Source organism: Babylonia areolata, chromosome 4, assembly GCF_041734735.1.
Source record: "Babylonia areolata isolate BAREFJ2019XMU chromosome 4, ASM4173473v1, whole genome shotgun sequence".
In the NCBI taxonomy this organism is placed as follows: Eukaryota; Metazoa; Mollusca; class Gastropoda; order Neogastropoda; family Buccinidae; genus Babylonia; species Babylonia areolata.
Window position 1 is genome coordinate 58943810 of NC_134879.1, and position 20000 is coordinate 58963809.

The 20000-nt window shown below is 41.8% G+C and overlaps 1 protein-coding gene across 2 annotated transcripts in view; it reads left to right on the forward strand.

Moving 5' to 3' along the window:
- Positions 1-6746: 6746 nt before the first annotated feature.
- Positions 6747-20000, forward strand: part of LOC143281784 (uncharacterized) — a 72728-nt gene continuing 59474 nt past the window's right edge. The window contains exons 1-2 of one of the 2 annotated variants that reach the window (XM_076587077.1): positions 6747-7304; positions 8129-8479. The gene's annotated coding sequence lies outside the window, so the exon portion shown is untranslated. The remainder of the gene's footprint in view (positions 7305-8128; positions 8480-20000) is intronic. The other variant, XM_076587078.1, reaches the window with a different exon arrangement.

A 20000-nucleotide genomic window follows, 5' to 3' on the forward strand; every position in this document is an offset into this window, starting at 1 on the left:
ACAGCACAACACAACACAGCACAATACAGCACAACACAACACAGCACAATACAGCACAACACAACACAGCACAGCACAACACAGCACAGCACAATACAGCACAACACAACACAGCACAACACAGCACAATACAGCACAACACAACACAGCACAATACAGCACAGCACAGAACAGAACAGCACAACACAGCACAGCACAACACAGCACAATACAGCACAGCACAACACAGCACAACACAGCACAGCACAGCACAACATAACACACCACAACCCAACACGGCACAACACAGAACAGCCAGTACAACAGCACAGCACAGCACAGCACAGCACAGCACAGCACAGCACAGCACAGCAAGACAGCACAGCACAGCACAGCACAACACAACACGGCACAACACAACCCCCCCCCCCCACCCCCCCCCCCCCCCGCAGCAATCACAACACAGCACAACATGCTACAACGCAGCACAACACAACACAGCGCAGCACAGCACAGCACATCACATCACATCACAGCACAGCACAACGCAGCACATCACAACACAGCACAGAACAACACAGCACAACAAAACACAACACAACACAGCACAGCACAGCACAGCACAGCACAGCACAACACAGCACAGTACAACACAGCACAATACAGCACAATACAGCACAACACAACACAGCACAGCACAGCACAATACAGCACAATACAGCACAACACAACACAGCACAATACAGCACAACACAACACAGCACAATACAGCACAATACAGCACAACACAACACAGCACAACACAGCACAGCACAATACAGCACAATACAGCACAACACAACACAGCACAACACAACACAGCACAACACAGCACAGCACAATACAGCACAATACAGCACAACACAACACAGCACAACACAACACAGCACAATACAGCACAATACAGCACAACACAACACAGCACAACACAGCACAATACAGCACAACACAACACAGCACAATACAGCACAGCACAGAACAGAACAGCACAACACAGCACAGCACAACACAGCACAATACAGCACAGCACAACACAGCACAACACAGCACAGCACAGCACAACATAACACACCACAACCCAACACGGCACAACACAGAACAGCCAGTACAACAGCACAGCACAGCACAGCACAGCACAGCACAGCACAGCACAGCAAGACAGCACAGCACAGCACAGCACAACACAACACGGCACAACACAACCCCCCCCCCCCACCCCCCCCCCCCCCCCGCAGCAATCACAACACAGCACAACATGCTACAACGCAGCACAACACAACACAGCGCAGCACAGCACAGCACATCACATCACATCACAGCACAGCACAACGCAGCACATCACAACACAGCACAGAACAACACAGCACAACAAAACACAACACAACACAGCACAGCACAGCACAGCACAGCACAGCACAACACAGCACAGTACAACACAGCACAATACAGCACAATACAGCACAACACAACACAGCACAGCACAGCACAATACAGCACAATACAGCACAACACAACACAGCACAATACAGCACAACACAACACAGCACAATACAGCACAATACAGCACAACACAACACAGCACAACACAGCACAGCACAATACAGCACAATACAGCACAACACAACACAGCACAACACAACACAGCACAACACAGCACAGCACAATACAGCACAATACAGCACAACACAACACAGCACAACACAACACAGCACAATACAGCACAATACAGCACAATACAACACAGCACAACACAACACAGCACAATACAGCACAGCACAACACAGCACAGCACAACACAGCACAATACAACACAGCACAATACAACACAACACAACACAACACAAGACAGCACAATACAGCACAACACAACACAACACAGCACAGCACAACACAACACAGCACAATACAGCACAACACAACACAGCACAACACAACACAACACAACACAGCACAATACAGCACAACACAACACAGCACAATACAGCACAACACAACACAGCACAATACAGCACAACACAACACAGCACAATACAGCACAACACAACACAGCACAATACAGCACAACACAACACAGCACAGCACAACACAGCACAGCACAATACAGCACAACACAACACAGCACAACACAGCACAATACAGCACAACACAATACAGCACAATACAGCACAGCACAGAACAGAACAGCACAACACAGCACAGCACAACACAGCACAATACAGCACAGCACAACACAGCACAACACAGCACAGCACAGCACAACATAACACACCACAACCCAACACGGCACAACACAGAACAGCCAGTACAACAGCACAGCACAGCACAGCACAGCACAGCAAGACAGCACAGCACAGCACAACACAACACGGCACAACACAACACCCCCCCCCCCCCCCCCCGCAGCAATCACAACACAGCACAACATGCTACAACGCAGCACAACACAACACAGCGCAGCACAGCACAGCACATCACATCACATCACAGCACAGCACAACACAGCACATCACAACACAGCACAGAACAACACAGCACAACAAAACACAACACAACACAGCACAGCACAGCACAGCACAGCACAGCACAGCACAGCACAGCACAGCACAGCACATCACATCACAGCACAGCACAACGCAGCACAACACGGCATACGACATGGAAATAAAACCAAAAACCAAAACAGAAACACAAACAGAAAAAAATCACTTCTGTCAATTCTCCAAGTTCCAAGTGACGTCCATTGTTTCTGCTTCCCGACACGAAGAGGGTGGGGATACAGGCCTAATATAGAGACACACAGACAGAGACACACAGACAGAGTGGTGATACAGGCCTAATATAGAGACACACAGACAGAGTGGGGATACAGGCCTAATATAGATACAGACAGAGTGAGGATACAGGCCTAATATAGAGACAGACAGACAGAGTGAGGATACAGGCCTAATATAGAGACACACAGACAGAGTGGGGATACAGGCCTAATATAGAGACACACAGACAGAGTGGGGATACAGGCCTAATATAGAGACACACAGACAGAGACACACAGACAGACAGAGTGATGATACAGGCCTAATATAGAGACACACAGACAGAGACAGACAGAGACACACAGACAGACAGACAGAGTGAGGATACAGGCCTAATATAGAGACAGAAAGAAAGAGACAGACAGACAGAGTGAGGATACAGGCCTAATATAGAGACAGACAGACAGAGACAGAGATACAGACAGACAGAGTGAGGATACAGGCCTAATATAGAGACAGAGAGACAGAGACAGAGAGACAGAGTGAGGATACAGGCCTAATATAGAGACAGAGAGACAGAGACAGAGAGACAGAGTGAGGATACAGGCCTAATATAGAGACAGACAGAGTGGGGATACAGGCCCAATATAGAGACAGAGAGACAGAGTGGGGATACAGGCCCAATATAGAGACAGAGAGACAGAGTGGGGATACAGGCCCAATATAGAGACAGACAGAGTGGGGATACAGGCCCAATATAGAGACAGAGAGACAGAGTGGGGATACAGGCCCAATATAGAGACAGACAGAGTGGGGATACAGGCCCAATATAGAGACAGAGAGACAGAGTGGGGATACAGGCCTAATATAGAGACAGACAGACAGAGTGGGGATACAGGCCTAATATAGAGACAGACAGAGTGGGGATACAGGCCTAATATAGAGACAGAGAGACAGAGTGGGGATACAGGCCTAATATAGAGACAGACAGACAGACAGAGACAGACAGACAGAGTGGGGATACAGGCCCAATATAGAGACAGACAGACAGACAGAGACAGACAGACAGAGTGAGGATACAGGCCTAATATAGAGACAGACAGACAGAGACAGACAGACAGACAGACAGAGTGAGGATACAGGCCTAATATAGAGACAGACAGACAGAGACAGAGAGACGGACAGACAGAGTGAGGATACAAGCCTAATATATATATATATATATATATATATATATATATATAGAGAGAGAGAGAGAGAGAGAGAGAGAGAGAGAGAGAGAGAGAGAGGGGATAAAGGGCTAAAGCCAGGCAGACAGACAGACAGACAGACAGACGGACAGACCACACCAGATACGACCAATCACCACCCACGACATAACTGTGTGGACCAGAGACTGGAGGCCTGTTCATAACTGTGTGGACCAGAGACTGGAGGCCTGTTCATAACTGTGTGGACCAGAGACTGGAGGCCTGTTCATAACTGTGTGGACCCGAGACTGGTAGAGGCCTGTTCATAACTGTGTGGACCAGAGACTGGAGGCCTGTTCATAACTGTGTGACCAGAGACTGGAGGCCTGTTCATAACTGTGTGGACCAGAGACTGGAGGCCTGTTCATAACTGTGTGGACCCGAGACTGGAGGCCTGTTCATAACTGTGTGGACCAGAGACTGGAGGCCTGTTCATAACTGTGTGGACCAGAGACTGGTGGAGGCCTGTTCATAACTGTGTGGACCAGAGACTGGAGGCCTGTTCATAACTGTGTGGACCAGAGACTGGTGGAGCCCTGTTCATAACTGTGTGGACCCGAGACTGGTGGAGGCCTGTTCATAACTGTGTGGACCAGAGACTGGAGGCCTGTTCATAACTGTGTGGACCAGAGACTGGAGGCCTGTTCATAACTGTGTGGACCAGAGACTGGAGGCCTGTTCATAACTGTGTGGACCAGAGACTGGTGGAGGCCTGTTCATAACTGTGTGGACCAGAGACTGGAGGCCTGTTCATAACTGTGTGGACCAGAGACTGGTGGAGGCCTGTTCATAACTGTGTGGACCAGAGACTGGTGGAGGCCTGTTCATAACTGTGTGGACCAGAGACTGGTGGCCTGTTCATAACTGTGTGGACCAGAGACTGGTGGAGCCCTGTTCATAACTGTGTGGACCAGAGACTGGAGGTCTGTTCATAACTGTCTGTACCAGAGACTGGTGGAGGCCTGTTCATAACTGTGTGGACCAGAGACTGGTGAAGGCCTGTTCATAACTGTGTGGACCAGAGACTGGAGGCCTGTTCATAACTGTGTGGACCAGAGACTGGAGGCCTGTTCATAACTGTGTGTGTTATCATTTCAAGGGCTGCACCACGATTTCATCACCACCATAGTATTCGTGTATTAAAAAACCCCAGAAGAATGTTTTTTTTAAAAGGGAGAAAAAAAAAGAGAAGGAAAAGACCACAAAAGAAAAAGAAGAAGAAAAAAGCGCACTACATGTTAATAACAACAACTGCTGTCTCAATGGACTTAACCTTCTTTTTCTCTAAGCATGTATGTAATGGTGGTTTTAAAACGACACATTTTTGTTTGTTCATTCAGTTCTATAAGGATATTTTTGTTTGGTTAAAACCCATTTTGTTGCTAATTTAACAGATGTAAGTATTTTTTGTGTTACAATTCATCGTTGCTATTGATTTGACAAGAAATAAGTTTTGTTACGTTCTTTTATAATTCACGCTTAGTGTTAAATTTACTAAGATTAAAAAAAATTCTTTTTTTTGTGGCCTCAGTTGCATGCAGGTCATGGAACACCCGCTTTTTTTTATTTTATTTTATTTTTTTTTAATAATTCTTCACCTTTTTTTTGTTTAGTGCTTCACATGACATCTTCACTCCCCCCCCCTCCCCCCACCCCCCCCAAAAAAAAAGTTGTGTAATAATTCCTGTTGTTAATTCTACACAGATGATTTTCGTTACAATAACGATGACAAGCTGAGGAAAGAGAAAGGAGAAGTCAGAAGGTGCATATTAATTTTTAGTTCCAACATGTGAAGTACGAAAAATGAAAAGAAGGGTAACATTTTTTTGTCGGTTACCAAACTGAAGATAAAGGAGCAAGTGATTCACCAAACAGTTGGTTACCTGGTTACAGCAGAGACTGAGGGGTTTCCATGTCTGTGGCACCACAGCTGTGCAATGTCCCTCCTCTCTCCTTCTCTCCCCCACCATTTCTCATTCCTCCTCGCCCCCCGCCCCCCAACGTCCCCCCCCCACACTCCTGAACCCATTTTTCTGACACGCCCGTTGCAAATGATCCAACATCTCTTGTGCTCGCTTTGTGAGAATTAATGGTCCATGGCTAGCATTAAGCTGGGAAGAAAACAAATATCCTTTCTCTCCTCAGTGATCAATTTTCCCTTTAAGAAGATACGAAAAAAAAAAAACAAAAAAAAAACAAACAAACAAAAACTTATACCTTTCCCGTTAAAAAACATAAGAAAATCCCTCGTTCTCTTTGTCGGTTCCCTTTGTCTGACACGGCCCGGACTGACGGTAACGGGAGAGAGATGGAGAGCAGTGGAGAAGACACGAGGTGTCACTGTGGACGTCATAATTCAGCGGCACAGCACTGGCTACACGCGTCACTTTCACGACCAATCGCCTTCTGCGCTCGGCTTCTTCGCCCTGCTCCCCACCCACCCTCCTCCTCTCTCCGCCGCTCCCCTCCCCCATCGCTCTCTCGCCCATTGGCTAATTTGGGACACAGCGTGAGGAGGGCGTGGTCTGTGACGGGAGGTGATGGACATGCGGACTGGGGAACGGACCAATGAGAGGCCGGGGAGGCGCGTGCAGGCTCTTGGCGGAGAGCGTGAGAGACAGGCAGGGGAGGTAAGGCCGGGCCAGCAAATTGAGACAAGAAAACAGCGCGAGCGACGGGCGACCAAGCCTGACCCTGATTGAAGGAGGAGGAGGAGAGGGAGAGAGGGGTGTGGTCACTCCCCCCCAGCCACACGATGCCCATGAAACGCCGTCAGTGCCAGAGAGAACAAGGCGTCGCCCGGGGCAACCAGAGCCCTGAAAATCACTTGCTTGTGGCGTGGCGGAGCGGGCGGATATGCACAGTCGCACTTGATCGCCTGCGCGTTGAGTCGTTGTAAGTTGGTTTGGTAGTGAGTGAGTGGCCCAGCCTGCAAGGCACTGGGACAGGCAGAGAGAGGAGTGCGGTGCCTGGGAATCAGCACTGACAGACAGACAGACAGACAGACAGGAGGCCAGGGAGGAGAGAGAGGGAGAGAGAGGGAGAGAGAGGAACCCACGGCGTCTACTGCTGTCCATGCTGGCTGACAGCGGCACACTGCCTGGCGCCGTGACGAACACAGTGCCTGACAACACGTCACTACAAAGAGACTACAGCCCACGTGCTGTAGTTATTGTTCAGCGTGACGTACAGTGTAGGCTTACCAACCGTGACGCGTAGGCTCAGTTACCAAGTAGCCGTGACACCGTTGCCTTGCGTTGACTGTCCGGCACAACATCCACAGGTGAGTGACCCTGACTGACCTGTCACGGAACAAGCACTGCCCCTCCCCCACCCACACCCCCGGCAGTGCCAGAAGACAACACAGAAGTGCCAGAAGACAACACAGAAGTGCCAGAAGACAACACAGAAGTGCCAGGAGACATCACAGAAGTGCCAGAAGACAACACAGAAGTGCCAGAAGACACTGCTACTGACCACGGCAGCGTGTATCCCTTGGTTCAGTGGCAGAAGACCTTCTAGAAACAGCACTGTCCCCCAGGATTCCAGGCTGTACCGACCAGGCTAACAGATCAACACGTGTCTTGGTCATTGGCGAGCCGGACCAACGGACAGGACACATGCCCGCTATTATGTGTTGTTGACAGAACACATGCCCGCTATTATGTGTTGTTGACAGGACACAGGCCCGCTACACAGGCCCGCTATTACGTGTTGTTGACAGGACACAGGCCCGCTATTATGTGTTGTTGACAGGACACATGCCCGCGGTTATTTGTTGTTGACAGGACACAGGCCCGCTATTATATGTTGTTGACAGGACACAGGCCCGCTGTTATATGTTGTTGACAGGACACAGGCCCGCTATTATATGTTGTTGACAGGACACAGGCCCGCTATTATGTGTTGTTGACAGGACACATGCCCGCTATTATTTGTTGTTGACAGGACACAGGCCCGCTATTATATGTTGTTGACAGGACACAGGCCCGCTATTATGTGTTGTTGACAGGACACAGGCCCGCTATTATGTGTTGTTGACAGGACACAGGCCCGCTATATGTGTTGTTGACAGGACACATGCCCGCGGTTATTTGTTGTTGACAGGACACACACACCCGGACCGCCCAGTGCTGCTGCTGCCTTCTAGGCCTTGAACATCTGTCTTCTGCTTGTGAGGCGTGGGACTTGGTCCGTCTGTGACTTCAGTGGTCATTGTGAGTGGTCAGCTCAGTGGTCATTGTGAGTGGTCAGCTCAGTGGTCAATGTGAGTGGTCGTCTGATAGTTGACCAGCGATCAAGGTGCCGTGGAATAAACAGACAACACCAACAGTAACAACGACAACTACAGCAACATTAAGACGTCCGTGACGGAACAACACAACGCAACACTCTCTGCACTACAAGGCTGGTGGTGGCAGAGAAAAAAACAACAGGAATTGCTGATATCATCCTAGGGTGAGTCTTTTCCTTTGTTTTTGTTCACCTTCATCGTCTTCATCCTTCTTCTTCTTCTTGTCATCACTGTTATTACCATTGTCATTATTATCATTAATCATATTAATATTATAATAATAATAATAATAATAATATTACTATTACTATTATTGTTAATTTGATTTCTCCTCCTCCTCTTCTTCTTCTTCTTACTACTACTACTACCACTGCTGCTGCTGCTGCTACTGCTACTGTGTGTGTGTGTGTGTGTGTGTGTGTGTGTGTGTGTGCGCGCGCGCGCACAGCACAGAGAAGAGAGAATATGTGACCGCAGTGTTGTCAAGTGAAGCAAACTGTATTGTTTGTTATACATGTTTTCCACAATAACAGCAACAACAACAACAACAACAACAACAACACACACACACACAAAAGAAAAACAAAAGAAAAACAAACAAAAACAAAAAAACAAAAAAAAACAAACAAAAACAAAACAAAACAAAACAAAAAACAAAAAAACAACAACAAAAAACAAACAAAAAAACAAAAAACCAAAAACCCCAACCGAAGCCAGAAACCCGATCCATGTATGTTCTGTCATGTTAGCTGACAGTATATTTTCACAGAAAGGAAAAGCCAAAGCCGGTCTTTGTCATCATGTTTAGTTAGTTAGTCACACAAGCAGCCTATTTATCGGTGCTGTTTGTTTGATAGTTTGCTCCTTTATCTAGTCATTTATTCATTCGTTTATTTATTCATTCATTTATTAATCTATCCATCTATTTATTCATTCGTTTATTTATTCATTCATTTATTAATCTATCTATTTATTTTTGTGTCACATATCACACGGAATTCCACTAAACGTTATTCATTCGTTTATTTATTATTCATTTATTAATTTATCTATCTATTCATTTTTGTGTCACATATCACACGGAATTCCACTAAACGTGGGACATAAATGAGCAAGGTAAATAAAACTAAGTACCACTGCAATAGTTTCTTTGAAATGAAATCTGATAGGAAATTAATAAATATATCAATACATTTTTTAAATGATTCATTAAGTATAACCTTTACCGACATGAAAATTCCGCGTTTTATTAGCAAATAATGGCTACCATCTTGGAAACAAAGAAATACGTAAAGTAACAGACATTTTCACAGAGAGCGAGAGAGAGAGAGAGAGAGAGAGAGAGAGAGAGAGAGAGAGAGAGAGGTTAATGAGCAATAATTAGATCCTTTTTTCATGTGACCACGTATTTAAATCAGTCAAGATTGTTGGCATTTTTTTCTGAGTATTGAACAGCGCGTTCAGTTTTTTTTCCACGGCAAATGTGTGTGTGTGTGTGTGTGTGTGTGTGTGTGTGTGTGTGTGTGTGTGTGTGTGTGTGTGTGTGTGTGTGTGTGTGTGTGTGTGTGTGTGTGTGACACAGAAGAGAAGAAAAATAATATTGGTCAAATGGCATCAGTGCATTATAAGCAGTGGACAGCAACAGATGCTATAGGCTTTATTCTAAATTCTGTCCAACACAACCCTCTTCAATGACCTGAACTCTTTCAGTTTCAGTTTTTAGCGGTGTCAGATCACGAAGACTGGGCCATTTTCTCCATCCCGCGTCTGCTGTGTGTGTGTTTTTTTTTGTTTTTTTTGTTTGTTTGTTTTTTAAGAAAAAAAAGAAGAAGAAAATGGGGCTAACAGTTAGCTGACCAACGCCCAAACCACAATGCTGACCACGCCATGAGAACATACCGTGTAAAACATTGACTAACACAGCTCGAAATAAAATAATCCAACAACTTCAACAAATAAATGCTTTATTCAATAAAACGACAAACAAACAAATAAGTAATTTATGCATTAACATAAAAACCAAGCAGGTAAGTAATTCATACATCAAAAAACAAAATAGCAAAACAAGATAAAAACAACAAATATATAATCTAAAAAATGTAATTCATATATCAGATTTTAATAGAACGAAAGATGGGTAAGAAAACAAACGGTTGAAATAAAACAGTAATATACATGGACCACGCTCAGCGAATACACGCACACCCACATGCCAGACACTCACACATTATTATTTTATTATTATTTTCATTACTACTACCTTTTTTAAATATCATAATTATTATTTATCTATTTATTTCTTTATTTATGTAAGCTTATATATATATATATTTTTTTCTCTCTCAAGGCCTGACTAAGCGCGTTGGGTTACGCACACACACACACACACACACACACACACACACACACACACACACACACACACACAGAGTGGAGACACAGGAGCAGTGTACATGCCTGTCAGTCAGGTGGAAGCCAGTTGACACTTTGAACAACAAACTCACAGCTCGTGCAATTTTTTCCATGTAAGTTAGCACTGGAGATGACAGCAGGTGATTTTTACTTTTGTTTCATTAACGGGAACCCCTCCTCCCCCCCCCCCCCTCCCCCGGGAAAAAACAACAAGCAACACAAGAAGAAACATAAAAAAACAACAAACAAAAAACGTGTTGCATTGAAAGAAAAAAAAGACCACACACACACACACACACACACACACACACACCACGAAAAAAACCCTCTTAACATCATCATACCGTTATTTCTGTGTGGAACAAGAATTACACATGCAAGGTCGTGCACTGAATTAAAAGCGGACAGTTCCAGAATACCCGCCTCCCCCTCTCCCCCCCACTTTTTTTTTTTACTTCTGGCAGCTACTGTCAGTGCCTTGTTCCCTGTGGTAAAGTCGAAATGGAAGTCAATGTTCAGAATATCAAATCTGATTGCGTTATTAGTTTGTTGATTACTTGATTAATCAAGCAATTCATTAACTAATCCTTAAAATATCTAGTTAATTGATTGCTAGTTGATTTCTTATTTCATTTTTCTATTTATTCATTGGTTTATTCAGTCATTCATTCACTTATCATTTATTCATTTATTTATTTTTGAATCAGATTGGAAAGCACAATCATTTCACAATGTAACATAGAGAAATGAAAGACTTGTTCAGTCTGTAACGCATCAGAGAGTACAAGCGGAACGTGAAATACACCATGCGGCCTGGATATCTGTCTCTTTCATTCCCCCCCCCCCCCGCCCCCCCCCCCCCCCTCCCCCCCCCCCCCAAAAAAAAAAAAATTAAAAAAAATCAGGAATGTAGTGTGCCATCCAGAACTGGCGATGCGATGGCTCTGGTGCTGTAGTCTGGGGTGCCAGGATTGTTGTGCAGTCACAAAGAGCAAAGGCCTTATATGCTGTGATGAAACTAATAATACTATTACCACCACCCCCAACCCCCGCCGCCACGAAATAAAAAAACCAAACAAGAAAAAAAACAAAAACAAAAAAAACAAAAACAAAAAAAACAAACAAACAAAAACAAACACACCCACAACAACAAAAACAAACCAAAAAACAACAACAACAACACACACACAACCCCCCCCCCCCCCTCTGCTCCCCGCCCCCCACAAACAGAGGAAAATGATAGAGAAATAATACGCAGATGTACTTGTACACCAGGAAGAAATGACTGCGGTTGTCGGTCTTAAAACTGTGAGGTTTGTTAGACCTTAACTACTGTTAGTGTTGATGTGGTTAGAAATAAGGAAGATGCTTTGATAAAAGTGACATGTAGATCTATATCACATGAGTCATACATGGATTTGTTAAGATGTTCATATTGCAATGTCTGTGCTTTTGAAAGAATAGAATTTGTTTTGCAAAGAGAAAAAACAACCAACCCACAAACAACAAATGATACTAACAGCAACAACAACAATTAAAAAAAAAACAAAGAAAAAAAACAACAACCCCAAAACAACAATGATAGTAATAAGAATAGGAAAAATAATTAATTTCGTTTGCGCCATCCCTTAAAACACAGCAACATAGCTGAGGGCACATGACATGACAGCAGAACGACACAGACATGACAACAGAACGACACAGACATGACAGCAGAACGACACAGACATGACAACAGAACGACACAGACATGACAACAGAACGACACAGACATGACAGCAGAACGACACAGACATGACAACAGAACGACACAGACATGACAACAGAACGACACAGACATGACAACAGAACGACACAACACCTTACTGTACAGACATACACTTTGTTAGAAAAATCAGCATGGGGTCGATTTCATAACCGATGGAAGTTAAAGTTTTAAACCAAAAAGGAACATTATTCCCCGAGAATATTATTAAAGAAAAGATACCGAATCCATCAGCTTGCTATACAAGATTAATAACCTCTACTTTCTTCCGTATAAAACTTGATGCGCTGAAGATAAAGTATAGTAAAAATGTTACATGCATATGTGGTAAGCAGTTCAGCTTGCATCATTGTTTGTTTCACTGCCAGCAGTTACGTACCTTCTTGCCCAAGTATTTCAAAGAGAATAATAATTCTGCAGATGATTTATGTAAAGTTATTTCTGACGAGGTTCTTATGGTCGAACTTTCACAGGCATTAGTTCATAGCCCTATTTCTACATTCCTTTAATGCACTTCAGAATTGTGTTAATGGTTTCTGATTATTATCATTATTATTATTGAATTGTTACTGTTAAATGTAATTGCATGTTAGTTATACATTTTACGGTAGTTTTCTAGTTGACCTTTTTTCTGTTTTCCTCTTCCCGCCCCACCCCCCACCACCACTACCTTCCTCCCCCCATGCCGCCCCCCCCCCCTTTTTTATTTATTTTTAACGTGTAATATCACTGATAGTGAAAAGACGCTGAACTAAAGAACGAACATGTGTACAGCACCTTACTGTGCAGACGTGTGTGGGTCTAAGTTGGAAACAGGCTCCGTCTTTTAGTGACTTGTGTGTGCCGGCGGTCTTCATCTGGTCTGTCTTTATTTTGATATAGCTTTTTTTTCTGGATTCATTTAAATACACACATGAGTTACATCAAGCATAGTATATGCATGTTGGCTATCTATCATGCGAAATTATTTAGATAGATTGATAATAAGAAATATGGATGCTAATATGCCACAAAAAATAATGACCATATAATTCTGTATTTACACATATATACATAATTTATCACACACCTACTGGTACACAATCAATACTGTGCATACATCCACTCATACAGCGTATATAAACGTTCCACCAGTTACACACATAATTATGTGACAATGGCAATCATATGTATGGTTTACCTGAAATACACATAAAGTTTCATATCTGTTACACACATTGAAGAACTGTGATTATAATATATTATGTTTTACAGCAAAAATTGATTTCTCTCATTGGAGAAGATACATTGTTCTGTATTCTATAACCTGATTGCATCAAAGTCCTGAAGATACATTGCTCTGTATTCTATAACCTGAATGCATCAAAGTCCTGAAGATACATTGCTCTGTATTCTATAACCTGAATGCATCAAAGTCCTGAAGATACATTGTTCTGTATTCTATAACCTAATTGCATCAAAGTCCTGATGATACATTGTTCTGTATTCTATGACCTGAATGCATCAAAGTCCTGAAGATACATTGCTCTGTATTCTATAACCTGAATGCATCAAAGTCCTGAAGATACATTGTTCTGTATTCTATATCCTGATTGCATCAAAGTCCTGAAGATACATTGTTCTGTATTCTATGACCTGATTGCATCAGAGTCCTGAAGATACATTGTTCTGTATTCTATAACCTGATTGCATCAAAGTCCTGAAGATACATTGTTCTGTATTCTATAACCTGATTGCATCAAAGTCCTGAAGATACATTGCTCTGTATTCTATATCCTGATTGCATCAAAGTCCTGAAGATACATTGCTCTGTATTCTATATCCTGATTGCATCAAAGTCCTGAAGATTCATTGTTCTGTATTCTATATCCTGATTGCATCAAAGTCCTGAAGATTCATTGTTCTGTATTCTATATCCTGATTGCATCAAAGTCCTGAAGATACATTGTTCTGTATTCTATATCCTGATTGCATCAAAGTCCTGAAGATACATTGTTCTGTATTCTATATCCTGATTGCATCAAAGTCCTGAAGATACATTGTTCTGTATTCTATATCCTGATTGCATCAAAGTCCTGAAGATACATTGTTCTGTATTCTATATCCTGATTGCATCAAAGTCCTGAAGATACATTGTTCTGTATTCTATGACCTGATTGCATCAAAGTCCTGAAGATACATTGTTCTGTATTCTATATCCTGATTGCATCAAAGTCCTGAAGATACATTGTTCTGTATTCTATATCCTGATTGCATCAAAGTCCTGAAGATACATTGTTCTGTATTCTATGACCTGATTGCATCAGAGTCCTGAAGACACATTGTTCTGTATTCTATGACCTGGTTGCATCAAAGTCCTGAAGATACATTGCTCTGTATTCTATGACCTGGTTGCATCAAAGTCCTGAAGACACATTGTTCTGTATTCTATGACCTGATTGCATCAAAGTCCTGAAGATACATTGTTCTGTATTCTATGACCTGATTGCATCAAAGTCCTGAAGATACATTGTTCTGTATTCTATGACCTGATTGCATCAAAGTCCTGAAGATACATTGTTCTGTATTCTGTATCCTGATTGCATCAAAGTCCTGAACATACATTACTCTGTATTCTATATCCTGATTGCATCAAAGTCCTGAAGATACATTGCTCTGTATTCTATATCCTGATTGCATCAAAGTCCTGAAGATACATTACTCTGTATTCTATATCCTGATTGCATCAAAGTCCTGAAGATACATTACTCTGTATTCTATGACCTGATTGCATCAAAGTCCTGAAGATACATTGCTCTGTATTCTATGACCTGATTGCATCAAAGTCCTGAAGATACATTGCTCTGTATTCTATGACCTGATTGCATCAAAGTCCTGAAGATACATTACTCTGTATTCTATATCCTGATCGCATCAAAGTCCTGAAGATACATTGCTCTGTATTCTATATATGATTGCATCAAAGTCCTGAAGATACATTGCTCTGTATTCTATATATGATTGCATCAAAGTCCTGAAGATACATTGCTCTGTATTCTATGACCTGATTGCATCAGAGTCCCGATACCACCACAAACCAGATGTTCTTACTGGAGATAAACAAGTACTGTATGTATTCTGAATACACCAGATTAGGCCGATACGTGCAGCACAGTTCTACTCGTGTTGTTCTCTTGTGTGAGAAACTCTGGAAGTCTGCACAGAAGACAGCAGTACTTACAGTGGGTAAAGAATGTTCAGCTCAACCTTGTAAATGGACTTTGCTCTGCGGCATGTATCTTATGTATGTCATGTCTTTTTTGTCTTCATTTTGACGCGCTGTTATAGGTATACTGTGATGTATCGCCTCTGTGTCGTTTAGCGCTGTTTTCGCACAGTTTAAACAATTGAAGAATGAAAAAATATACGAAAAACACACAGGAAAAAACAACAACAAACAAACAAACAAACAAAAAAGCAACAACAACACAGACACGAAAAAAAACCAACAACAAAAAACAACAAACACACACAAAAAACAACAACCCCCCCAAAAAACAACAACAAAAAACACACGAAAAAACAACAGCAAAAAATACACGAAAAACAAACAAACATACGAAACCCCCCCCCCCCCCCAAAAAAAAAAAAAAAACAAACAAAAAAACAAAAAAACCAACAACAAAAAACAAACCAAAACACACACACACACAAAAAACCAACCCAAAAAACCAACAGCAACAACAACAACAACAACAAAAACAAACAAAAAAACAAAACAAAAAAACAACAACAAAAAACAACACACACACACATTAACACACACACGAAAAAAACAACAACAAGCACACGAAGAAACAACAACAACAACAACACAAAAAACAAGCAAACAAAAAACACACGAAAAAACAACAACAAAAAACACTCGAAAAACAACAACAAAATAAAAACAACAAAAACCACACGAAAAAACAACGCCAAAAAACAAAACACATAAAAAACGACAAAACAACAACAGCAAACACACAAAAACAACAAGAAGAAGACAAAACAACAACAACAAACACACAAAAACAACAACAAGAAAACAAAACAACAACAACAAACACACAAAAACAACAAGAAGAAGACAAAACAACAACAACAAACACACAAAAACAACAACAAGAAAACAAAACAACAACAACAAACAGACAACAACAACAAGAAAACAAAACAACAACAAACAGACCAAAACAACAAGAAGAAAACAAAACACGAAAAGACACACAGACACACCGACCCGCACATGTTTATAAATGGCTTTAAGACCGGTGTTTAGGGGAAGGGGCGGGGCGTGGGGGGGGGGGGGGGGGGGGGGGGAGGGGAGTTTAAGGAAATAAAATTAATCACGTTGTACACGAACACAATTCAGAAAAAAAGGTTTTATGGTTTTCGAATGTTAACATCTTGATGAAAATTTAGACGGCAAGGAATGTATACAGACAACGTGGAGAGGAATATGGTCAGTTCCTTTGGTTTCTAAGCGACTCGTGGAACATCCATCTAGCGTTGATTAAACGGAACGTGTTCCTTTATCACGATTGCTAAATGCTTTTCTAACTTGTACCTCTAACATATTGTTCCAAAACCCCAGCGAGGTCAAATTGTGCTTTGTTATATTTGATTGTTGTCTTTTATTTTTGTGCGCTTAGAGTTGACTTCATCAAGATTTTGCGCTTTATAAATATTATTATTAGTAGTAGTAGTAGTATTTTTATGTATTTATCTAATATTTTTTATTTATTTATTTTTTTCTCAATGCCTGACTAAGCGCGTTGGGTTACGCTGCTGGTCAGGCATCAGCTTGGCAGATGTGGTGTAGCGTATATGGATTTGATCGAACGCAGGGACGCCTCCTTGAGCTACTGATACTGATACTGATTGTTTCATTTTGCACCTGCATAAATAAAACTTGGCAAATAGCACAATGGAATGAAATAACCAAGTCTGGTTCACCAGTTTGTGTGTGTCGTAAGAAAAGCAGTTTCAGTTTCAACAGCTATTCTTTCAGTTTCAACAGCTATTCTTTCAGTTTCAACAGCTATTATTACAGTTTCAACAGCTATTCTTTCAGTTTCAACAGCTATTCTTTCAGTTTCAACAGCTATTATTACAGTTTCAACAGCTATTCTTTCAGTTTCAACAGCTATTCTTTCAGTTTCAACAGCTATTCATTAAAGTGCACTTTTGCATGCTGTGAAGAGTTGTTGTGGGGCGCCGCACAGAGCTGTTGACCAGATTCATCCAGGTGTCTTGGTCAGAGCCTGAGGTCTGTGCAATGGGTTTCCCCGTCCTTTCTGCTGTGTTGTCAGTCCGTCCCCTGTCCGCCCCCCCCCCCCGTACCTCCCCTCCTCCCTTCCTCCCCCTCAATTCCTCGGAGGATTGTTGAAGCAAGGCCATTGGATCTTGTTGCGCAGTCTTACCAGCAGTTTTCTTGACTTGACTGATGTCAGTACACTGATACTACACCACCTTGAAAGCATCAGCATCAGTACACTGATACTACACTGATACTACACCACCTTGAAAGCATCAGCATCAGTACACTGATACTACACTGATACTACACCACCTTGAAAGGATCAGCATCAGTACACTGATACTACACTGATACTACACCACCTTGAAAGTATCAGCATCAGTACACTGATACTACACTGACACAACACCACCTTGAAAGGATCAGCATCAGTACACTGATACTACACTCATACTACACCACCTTGAAAGCATCAGCATCAGTACACTGATACTACACTGACACTACACCACTGAAACTGAAGCCGAAAAAAGATGAAACTAACATTCATCGAGCAACTGGTATGTCGGAGTCTGCAGACACAGCGCCGCTCTCTGTGTGTGAATAACTATTGGACTCTGTTTTCACACAGCTGTGTGTAAATAACTATAGGATTCTATTCTAACACAATTGTGTATGAATAACTATAGGATTCTATTCTAACACAATTGTGTATGAATAACTGTTGGATTCTATCTTCACACAGCTGTGTGTGAATAACTATAGGATTCTTCTTCACTGTGTATAAATAACTTAAGGAATCTATCTGCACACAGCTGTGTATATTATCTATAGGATTAAATCTTCACACCACTGAGTATAAATAACTATAGGATTCTATCTTCACGCAATTGCGAATGAATAACTATAGGATTCTATCTATAAATAACTATAGGATTCTATCTATATAGAATTATATCTTCACACAACTGTGTATAAATGACTATAGAATTCTACATATGAATAACTATATGATTCTATCTAGAAATAACTATAGAATTCTATCTATAAATTATATCTATAAATAACTATAGAATTATGTCTATAAATTCTATCTATAGATAACTATAGAATTCTATCTATAAATAACTATAGAATTCTATCTATCAATAACTATAGGATTCTATCTATAAATAACTATATAATTCTATCTATAAATAACTATAGGATTCTATCTATCAATAACTATAGGATTCTATCTATAAATAACTATAGAATTCTATCTATAAACAACCAAAGGATTGTAGCTTCACACGGACTGCAGACCAATGTGTGCCGAGAGAACCCACTTCACGTGAAGTGTCGGTGAATGACATAGCAGAAAAACCAAAACACGACGACAGTCATGGAACGTTCTTGCCGGCGCACGGAGTTGTCTGGAACACAAGTGTCAGTCCACAAATTGCACTTGTCTGGGGATCTCCATTAGAGCTACGTCTGTCTTGTCTCACGTATGACAAAACCAAATTATAGAATATGATTAACTACAATACGTATTCACTGAGGACGTGATTTATAGCATGCGTGTTTATTGTGGAGTCCCTTGCCATGGAAAGTAATTCTGGGGTCATTTTCTGTGTGTGAATGATGTCCCCTGTTTTCTGAACAGTGCGTGTGTCAGAAATGTTTTCCTTTCTATCGCCCTGCACGTCGTTCACGTTGTTCCGGTGTTTTGCCAACACAAGGTGTCCCGGCTTTCTCCTTTCTTCTTCAAACAGGAACTTCTTTTGCTAAGCATGGAAGTTTTATTTATTGCAAACGTTTTGGTGTAGACAGTAGAACAAGGGAAATTACTCTGCTGGGGGAACTTAGTTTGCTTTAAACTGATCTTTCTCGTCTTAAACATTACATTTGGAATTATACTCAATACATAAAAAGCTTGGATTTAAAAAAAAAAAAGTGCATCACAAGTGAGTCTTGAAGGCCTTGCCTCTCTTGTTTCAAAATGTAATGTTTAAGATGAGAAAGATCAGTTTAAAGCAAATTAACTCCACTAGCATTACAGAGTAATTTCCCTTTTTACTATCTGCACCAAAACGTTTGCAAAATAAATAAAACTTCCATGCTTAGCAAAAGAAGTTTCTGTTTGAACAAAAAATTATAATAATGACTGCTCTATCTGTTGGGTCAGAATATCAGATCAAAGTGCCAAGTTTAGAGAATACAAAAAATGTAAATATAACAGTAA